At 38.8% G+C, this 7,893-nt stretch overlaps 1 long non-coding RNA gene across 1 annotated transcript; it reads left to right on the forward strand.

The window, feature by feature from the left end:
• Positions 1–4,367: 4,367 nt before the first annotated feature.
• Positions 4,368–4,703, forward strand: LOC127047133 (uncharacterized). Its single transcript, XR_007773302.1, has 3 exons — positions 4,368–4,417; positions 4,509–4,563; positions 4,644–4,703. It is a non-coding gene; the product is annotated as an uncharacterized LOC127047133 (long non-coding RNA).
• Positions 4,704–7,893: the final 3,190 nt, after the last annotated feature.

Here is a 7,893-nt window from a genome sequence, read left to right on the forward strand (position 1 = left end):
CAATAAATAACTTATGGTTAAACTGGTTGCTTCTCTCCTTCTCTCTGAACTTTACTCTTTTGTGTTTTTGGCTTCCCTCATTTGCTCTGCAGCAACGTTGCTCTTACCTAAGCTAATGATCCCTGCAGCGCCCAAAATCCTGTGGGGTTTGCTCATCAAGTGGGTTACTACCAGAACAATTGTAACGTGAAAGTGGGGATAGGGACGTGTTGAACCTGTGGCATACAACGGTGGCAGCTTGGAAGTGCTGCTCGACCCAGACTACTGAGTCCAGAGGCATACAAGGGGTCAGCCCGAGAGTGTTGACTGACCTGGTCCACTCAGACTTGCTCTGTTAATGTGTATGTGTGTGTTCATCTGGTTCTGGGGCTGGAGGAACCCAGCCCTGAGGAACCTAGGTCCTGCAGGATAGCGCCATTGGGAGGGGACTTGCAAAGAAGGGAGAAGTAGAGCTCCATATGAACACACGAGTGACACAAGCAGCATATTGATAGAATTACAGAACACCCCCCACCCCAGAAGAGTCACCCTAATAAATGAGTGTACCCCAAAGTAATGGGCAAATCTGGTAACAAAACACTAGGAGTAACGCCTGGTCCTACCCATGAGGCCAGGCCACCCACGTCCCAGTTGTAACCTGTTGCACGGACTACCTCAGACCTCTCTCTGGACGATGCCCCAATAATAGAATGGAGAGGGCGGGCCTCCTGCTGCCTAGCATACCCCAGAGGTGCCAGGTTGTGTATTAACAGACCGAGCTGGCTCACTTCCTCCCTTGTGACCACTCGCCTTCAGCTCAGATGACTGCTCAGCTCCTAATGGTGCACGTCATTCACCTCCATGGACTTCCTGTCTGCCCGCATCACTTCAGACTGATGACCACTGTTCATCTTGAGCTTATGGTGCAAGACCCTCCGGTTACTAGATGTCCATGCCTATGCCTCCTCGCCATATCACCCCCAGAAGGATGGCCAGAGAAGGTGAATCAAGTATCAGAGCACGAGCTATGATGTTTCATTAACTATCACCAAGGTGACTGGCCCACCCTCCTGCCCTACTTTGAATCTGTGTACAATAACACCAACCCTGCCTCTACTGGGCAGAGCCCCTTTTTTTGCCAAGTACAGGTTCCACCCTCAATTTCACCCCTAATGATGTCCATGCCCCAAACTGGTAGAGAGTTTTCACAGGAAACATCTGCCCAACACTGGCCCAGTGATGTTCAAGAGGTGGGTGCATGTGAAATGAGGATCATGGGGGCTAGACCCCAGGCAACCACCACTTCCACACCATCCTCCAGCAGCTGTGGCAGAGCTTTGATCAATGCAAGTAGTAATAAGCTTGATAGTATTCATCACCATACAAATTTTGACAGGTTTCCATGCCCCTTTTAGGGCTTATGTCCCGCCTTCCCACCCCCCGTTTCCGTTGGCGCAAGAGTGTGGCGCCGTCGGCCATTTTGAAAAAAGTGTGCGTGTATGTGTTTGACTATGGGGGAGTGTTGTGTATGTTTGTGCTTGGTGACATGAAGAGGAAAAGAGAGAGTTATGAAAGAATAGGAAGATAAAACTTAAAGAAAAAGGAAATATATTAAAAACTAGGTTGAAAAAGGGAAAGGCAAAACCTGGCTGGGAGGCCCAGGGTAAAAACTATTGACTACCCGTGTAGGTTAAGAAAAAAGCTTTTAATATTATTAAATTTAAAAGAAAAATTGCCTGTGCAGTAAGCAAAGGGTAAAAATTCTATAAAAAAGTGGCTAAGAAAAATACAATAAAGCTCAGGGTAAAATTAAAAAAAAGAGAAAATTTTTACCTTTGCAGTCTTTTTGTAAATGAGGCAGCTTTTCTGGTTTAACCCTAGTAAATAAAACACATTAAAACTAGTTAATACCCATGTAGGTTAAGAAAAAACGAGGTTTAAAAGGAAAATTGATTGATAAGCACAGGATAAAAAAGCATTGACTACCCGTGTAGGTTAAAAAAAAACATTAAAAACTAGGTTTAAAAGGAAAATTGACTGTGTAGTAAGCACATGGCCAAAAACTATAAAGGGGTACTAAAAAAAAGCATTTAAAAAACTAGGTTTAAAAAAAGAATTGACAAAGGCAAAAACCTGTTTGGTAAGCACAGCATAAAAACGTGGCTAAGAAAAATACAATAAAGCTTAGGGTAAAATCAAAAAATGTTTACCTTTGCAGTCTTTTTGTAAAACGAGGTAGCTTTTTTGGTTTAACCCTAGTAAATAAAACACATTAGAACTAGTTAGGTTAAAAAAACATTTTAAAACTAGGTTTAAAAGGGAAATTAGCTAAAGCAAAACCTGTTTAGTAAGCACATGGTCAAAAACTATAAAGGGGGTACTAAAAAAGAAAATTGACAAAGGCAAAGCCTGTTTGGTAAGCACGGGGTAAAAAAGCATCGAAACTATTCAATATCAGTGTAGATTAAGAAAAAAGAGAGGTGAAAAGAAAAAAGAGCACATGGTAAAATCAGAAGGAGAGAGAGAGAGAGAGAGAAGCAGGCAAAGTCTGTTTAGTAAGCACAGGGTAAAAAAGTGAACAGAATCAGGGTGGGTTAAAAGAAAAAACAAGCCAAGAAAAGGGGGAAAAAAGTCCTCTTTGCAAAGAGCACACGGTTGAGTCACAGAGAGAGAGAGAGAGAATTTTTACCTTTGCAGTTTTTCTGTAAAATGAAGCAGCTTTCCTGGTTCAAACCCTCTCAGGCTTGTTATCACCGCCTTTGGATCGGACCAATCAGAGGTGGTTTTACAACAGCGTCATAGAATTCATTTTCCTGAACCAATCCTAGTGTCCCAAGATTTTTTTTTCTTTCTTTTAACTGTTTTTTTCTTATCTAAAGAAACAGACCTCCAGCATTTTTTTGCCATGTAGCCCTTTTACAAAAGGCTTTTTTAATAAAAGTTAAAACCATAAGATTTTAGTAATACATTATTTTTAACACGTTAAAGTTACCTTAAGTTTTGCAAAGAAATAAAACACATTTTTGTATGTGTTGTAATAAAAAAAAGCAGGCAGAAGCACCCCAGGTTTTTAGTAACAAACAATTTATAAACCCCTTATTTTGTAAACCACTGAATTAGAAAGACAAAGAAGCAAAGCACCTGTTAGCAAAGCAGACTTTTTGCGAGTTAGCGGATTAGAGATAAGAAGGCTGCTGCTGACCCATGCTTTCTAACAAGTTACTTTAAGTTTTACAAAGGGATAAGGACTCGAAAAGACAATCCTTTTGTATGTGTTGTAATAAAAAATTATGCAGAAGCACCCTAGGTTTTTTAGTAACAGGCGGTTTATAGTCCCCATACTTTGTAAACCAGTGGATTAGAGAGAAGAAGAAGATTGCTTTTTTCCCCACTTTTTAACAAATAAAGGTGAAAAGGAATAAAACACTTGAAAAGACAAGCCTACCTGAAGACCCATAGCCTTTATTTAGGCATAGGTGTTTTAATAACATGTAAGTGTGCAAAAACAGTTTAGGGCAATAAAACTAATGTGTTGTAACAAAAAAAGGTTTGTTTTTTTTTAATTTTAGGCTAACACGGGCCATTTTAAAGTAAAAACAGCAGGCTTTTGCAGCAGCTGTTAGCAAAAACAGCCTCTGTAAGTCAGTAAATTAAAAATAAAAAGAACAAAACATAACGAGGTCTTCTTTTAAAGCAAAAGAACGCCAAAAACAGGTATTAAAAAGCATAGTAACTTACTTACTATCAAAACTAAGCTTTTTAACCATTAAAGTTTAAAAGCTAAAGTGTGTAGCCAAAAACCTTCCCGCCTTTTTTAAAAAACCAACTAAGACAAACCCCCCTCTGCTCTTATCTAAACAGCCAGAGCCTTTGGCTTTTTTTTTTTTTTTTTTTTACCTTGTAACAAAAGCTAAATACCATTTTAAAATGTGTTTTTTAAAGTAATACCTAAAATTTTTAACTTACTAACAATGTAAAATAAGTTTTGTAAAAGTTTAACGTGGTTTATTTTTAAATTAGCAGTTTTGTTTTAAAAACCAAGGCCATAAAACAAATTTAAAAAATACAGGTTGCAGTTTTTAAAAACTTTTTGGTTACAAAGGTGTAAATGGGTATATTACCATTTACAGAGGCTTTTTATTAACTGTTTAAACACATTTACTATAAAACAATAACATTTTTAGCCATTAAAGCTAAAGTATATAGGCACCCCCTAACCCACACCCGCCTTTTTTCCTAGAAAAATGCCCTTTACACACCCTGTTTTTTTAAAGAAACGCCTTTTTAAATATTAATTTTGGGGGGTGGGGGGGCAAAACCTTTTTTTTTAAAAAAAGCAGGTTTAAACCTATAAATAGGGGGACAAAAGAACTGAACAAGGTTGTTAAAGAAATATTGCTAATACAAGACTTCTACCGTTATGGGGAGCAACAACATGGTAAGAAACGTTACTATGATTTGTGTGGGCCGCCAAGATATTACACCAGCGTTATGCTTAGTTAAAAGGCAATATTTTTTCTTTTAAATAGGACGAGGCCTTTTTTCTTGACATTCCAGATGCCGCGCTAGAAGCTTTAAATTTTGGTAAGCTAATTAATATGCTACACAAGTATAATTTATTTTTAAGAAAAAAGGTTTTAAAAAAATTTATTTTTTTTATTTAGAACAAGATGGAAGTCAAAACCACCCAATAGGTTTTCCTGAAATTACAGAAGAAGGTGTGAACTGTTTTTTAAATATGTGTTTTTTTTAAAAAAAAAAGCTGTTGTTGGAAATAGTGTGCATTTTTAGGGGCTTGTTTGTTATTGTTAGGAAAAAAAACCCTTAAAGGTTTTACTGTACAAAAGTTGCCGTTGTACCACCCCAGGGTGGTGTAAGCTAAAAGAGCGCTTTATTTTGTACATTTTATTTAAACGCTGTTTTTAGCCCCCCTTACTGCAAAAACGTTTTTAAAATATATATATTTGGGGAACATGTTTGTTGTTGTTAGTAAAAAAACCCGTGCTAAAAAACATTTTGTTTATGTGTATCGGCAGACTTATCAAGCATTATTCCTCAAGAAGAAATGTTGAAGGGGAGCTTGCTTAAAGGGGCCAAGAAATTTCCCTCTGAGGCAGCTGCAGTTGGAAGCAAGTGTATTAAGCACACCGATTTTGAACAGCCCTGCACGTCCAAATCCCTTATTGCACAAAACCAGCCGGCCTTAAAAAAGGCCAAAAAATCTACCTCTAAAACAGCATTTGTTTTCAGGGCGGGGGAAAAGGGGCTCAGGTCCCCTGCTTTTGAACCGCCCAAAGCTACCTCTACAACTTCCAGGAACCATGGTAAGCGAGGCAGAGGAGTTAAAGCCCCTAATTTTCAACAGACCTATGCCTCCCCAACCCAAAATAAATTAGCTTTAAAAAAGGTAAAGATAAACAACTCTGTAGAAGCAACCGTGTTTAGGGGTGGGTTTGAGCAGGGTGAAGAAGTTAACCCCCTGGCTTTTGGGACCCTCAAAACCCTTGCTACAAATAACAATCTTCCTGTGGGGCTGGCCGCATCAGTTGCTGCTTGTAACGAGCTGTTTAGTGTTTGTACATCTCTAAAGCATTTAATAGATAAAAAGTTTTCAAAGCTAATTCTTGAGGTGTTTCAAAAACAAAATTTTCCAGAAGAAAGGGTGGTTTTAGACCAAAAAATAGCAGATACCCGGGCACTAATTGACAAGGTGGAAAGCGCGTTGAAGGGGGAAGGAAGAGTGTGACTAAACATGAAACCTAAAAATGTAAAGAGGGGTTGGAAAAAAAAATGGAAAAAATCTAAAATATTAAGAAGATTTTTGGCCAAAAAAATAAAAAAAGCCAAAGCTATTTTAAAAAAACAACCCCCCAACCAAGAAAGGGAAATAGACCTTCCCACCCCTTCTTCTTCTGAAGGTCCAGATTCCCCCGCTCCTGATACACCACCACAGGTGTATTTGGAGCATGTAAGACACTGGATAAGACCCCGAAGAGAGTTTAACGCTTATGAATATTTTCAAGAATTTCGTTTTGCTAATTTGGACAGAGTAACGGGGTTCACAGAAGCCATGGCGGCCATCGACATCGCTATTCAAAATTTGCTAGATGATATTAATAATCAGGTGGGCCCTGAAGATTTTGTACAGCTACGCTTAGATGCCCCGGGGCTAAATCACCCGCTCTTTTCTTTACGGAGGCCTTGGGAAAATTTAAACTCCGTAGATTTTTTAAATAACATCGTTAATGTGTTGCAAAGTAACGCAGAGATTGTGGGGTCCGGAACTTTACGCCTGGTTGTTACAATTATTAGAAACAGGGTTGGTGGAGTTGGGCCTGTAAGACCCCTAAAAACTATTACGTACAGTAAAATTATTGAAAAAAAAAGAAAACATTTAATTGATTTAAATAACCAGGGTGACAACCTGTGTTTTGCCGGTAGCGTGCTGGGTCTTTTATCAGATAAAAAACTTACAGATGCCTAGCTGTTAGAGGGGGCCAAACACCTTCATCAGGAGTTGGGGTTTTCGGACCAAAAAATGATTAGCTTCACAGACGTGAGCTCTTTCGAAGAGCGCTTGGGGATAACTATTACCGTTATGTATTATCAAAATGGAAATTGGTGTTTTTTTACAACGGGGGTTGTACAGCGTTCCCAAACTGTTTTTGTTTTGTTACATAACAAACATTATTACGGCATTTTAAATATTAAAGCCTTTATAGGCGCCCCGTATTTGTGCAACTACTGTTACGCTCCCTATAGCCACAAACACCAGCACACCTGTAAAAACCACTGCCGTACGTGTAATAGCACCGAGTGCCTTGAAGTGGCCGGTGAAAAAAAGAGATGCCCCAGCTGTAAGCTATTTTGCAGGTCTGACGCCTGTTTAGAAAGGCACAGCACTTTGGCGACCACCGGTAAAGTTGACTGTAAAAACAGAAGTTTTTGCGATAAGTGCGGCTTCTTCATGGTTAAAAATCACAAGTGTACAAGCAAAAAGTGTACCCAGTGCTATCAAAAAACCGACAACATAGAGGGTCACGAGTGTTATATGCGTAATATTTGGTCTCCAGAAGAGGGAAAGGATTATGTGTTTTATGATTTTGAATGTATGCAAGAAACGGGGGTACACGTGCCAAATTATGTTTATGCTTTGCATTTAAATAAAGAAACTAGCTGGGAATTTAAGGGGGAAGAATGCATTAGCGAGTTTGTTTTAACCTTTGTAGACAAGCGCTTTAAGGGATACACTTTTATTGCTCATAACGCTAAAGGTTACGATAGTTATTTTATTCTTAGGCAGTTAATTAAAGAAAAAATGGCTGTTAGCACCGTAACGCAAGGGGGAAAACTTATTTGCGTGACGGTGGTAAACTTAGACATTAAATTTATAGATTCTTTAAATTTTCTCCCCATGAAACTTAGCAAGTTACCCAAAGCTATGGGGTTTGAGGAAGCGAAGGGGTACTTTCCGCACTTTTTTAACACCGTTAAAAATCAAAACTATGTGGGACCTATGCCCGAAATAGAGTACTTTGGAGTAGACTACATGATGCCTGAAGAAAAAAAGGAATTTTTAAACTGGTACCAGCACAATCGCCAAAACAGCTTTGATCTTCAAAAAGAACTATGCTATTATTGTCAAAAAGATGTTGAAATTTTGTGAGAGGCTTGCGACCGGTTCAGAAACGAAGTTATAAAAATGACAGAAAAGCAAATTGTTAAAAACCCCGGAAAGGATAATGAGGAGGTGGTTACTAAGTGTATAGATCCCTTTCAGCACCTCACATTAGCCTTGATTTGCATGGCCATGTACCGGTTTAATTTTTTAAAACCGCAAACCATAGCCCTTTTGCTGTTAGACAATTACCACAAACAGCAGAAGAGATATTCCATGCCGGCCATTCAGTTGTT

The sequence above is a fragment of the Gopherus flavomarginatus genome, chromosome 3, assembly GCF_025201925.1.
Source record: "Gopherus flavomarginatus isolate rGopFla2 chromosome 3, rGopFla2.mat.asm, whole genome shotgun sequence".
In the NCBI taxonomy this organism is placed as follows: Eukaryota; Metazoa; Chordata; order Testudines; family Testudinidae; genus Gopherus; species Gopherus flavomarginatus.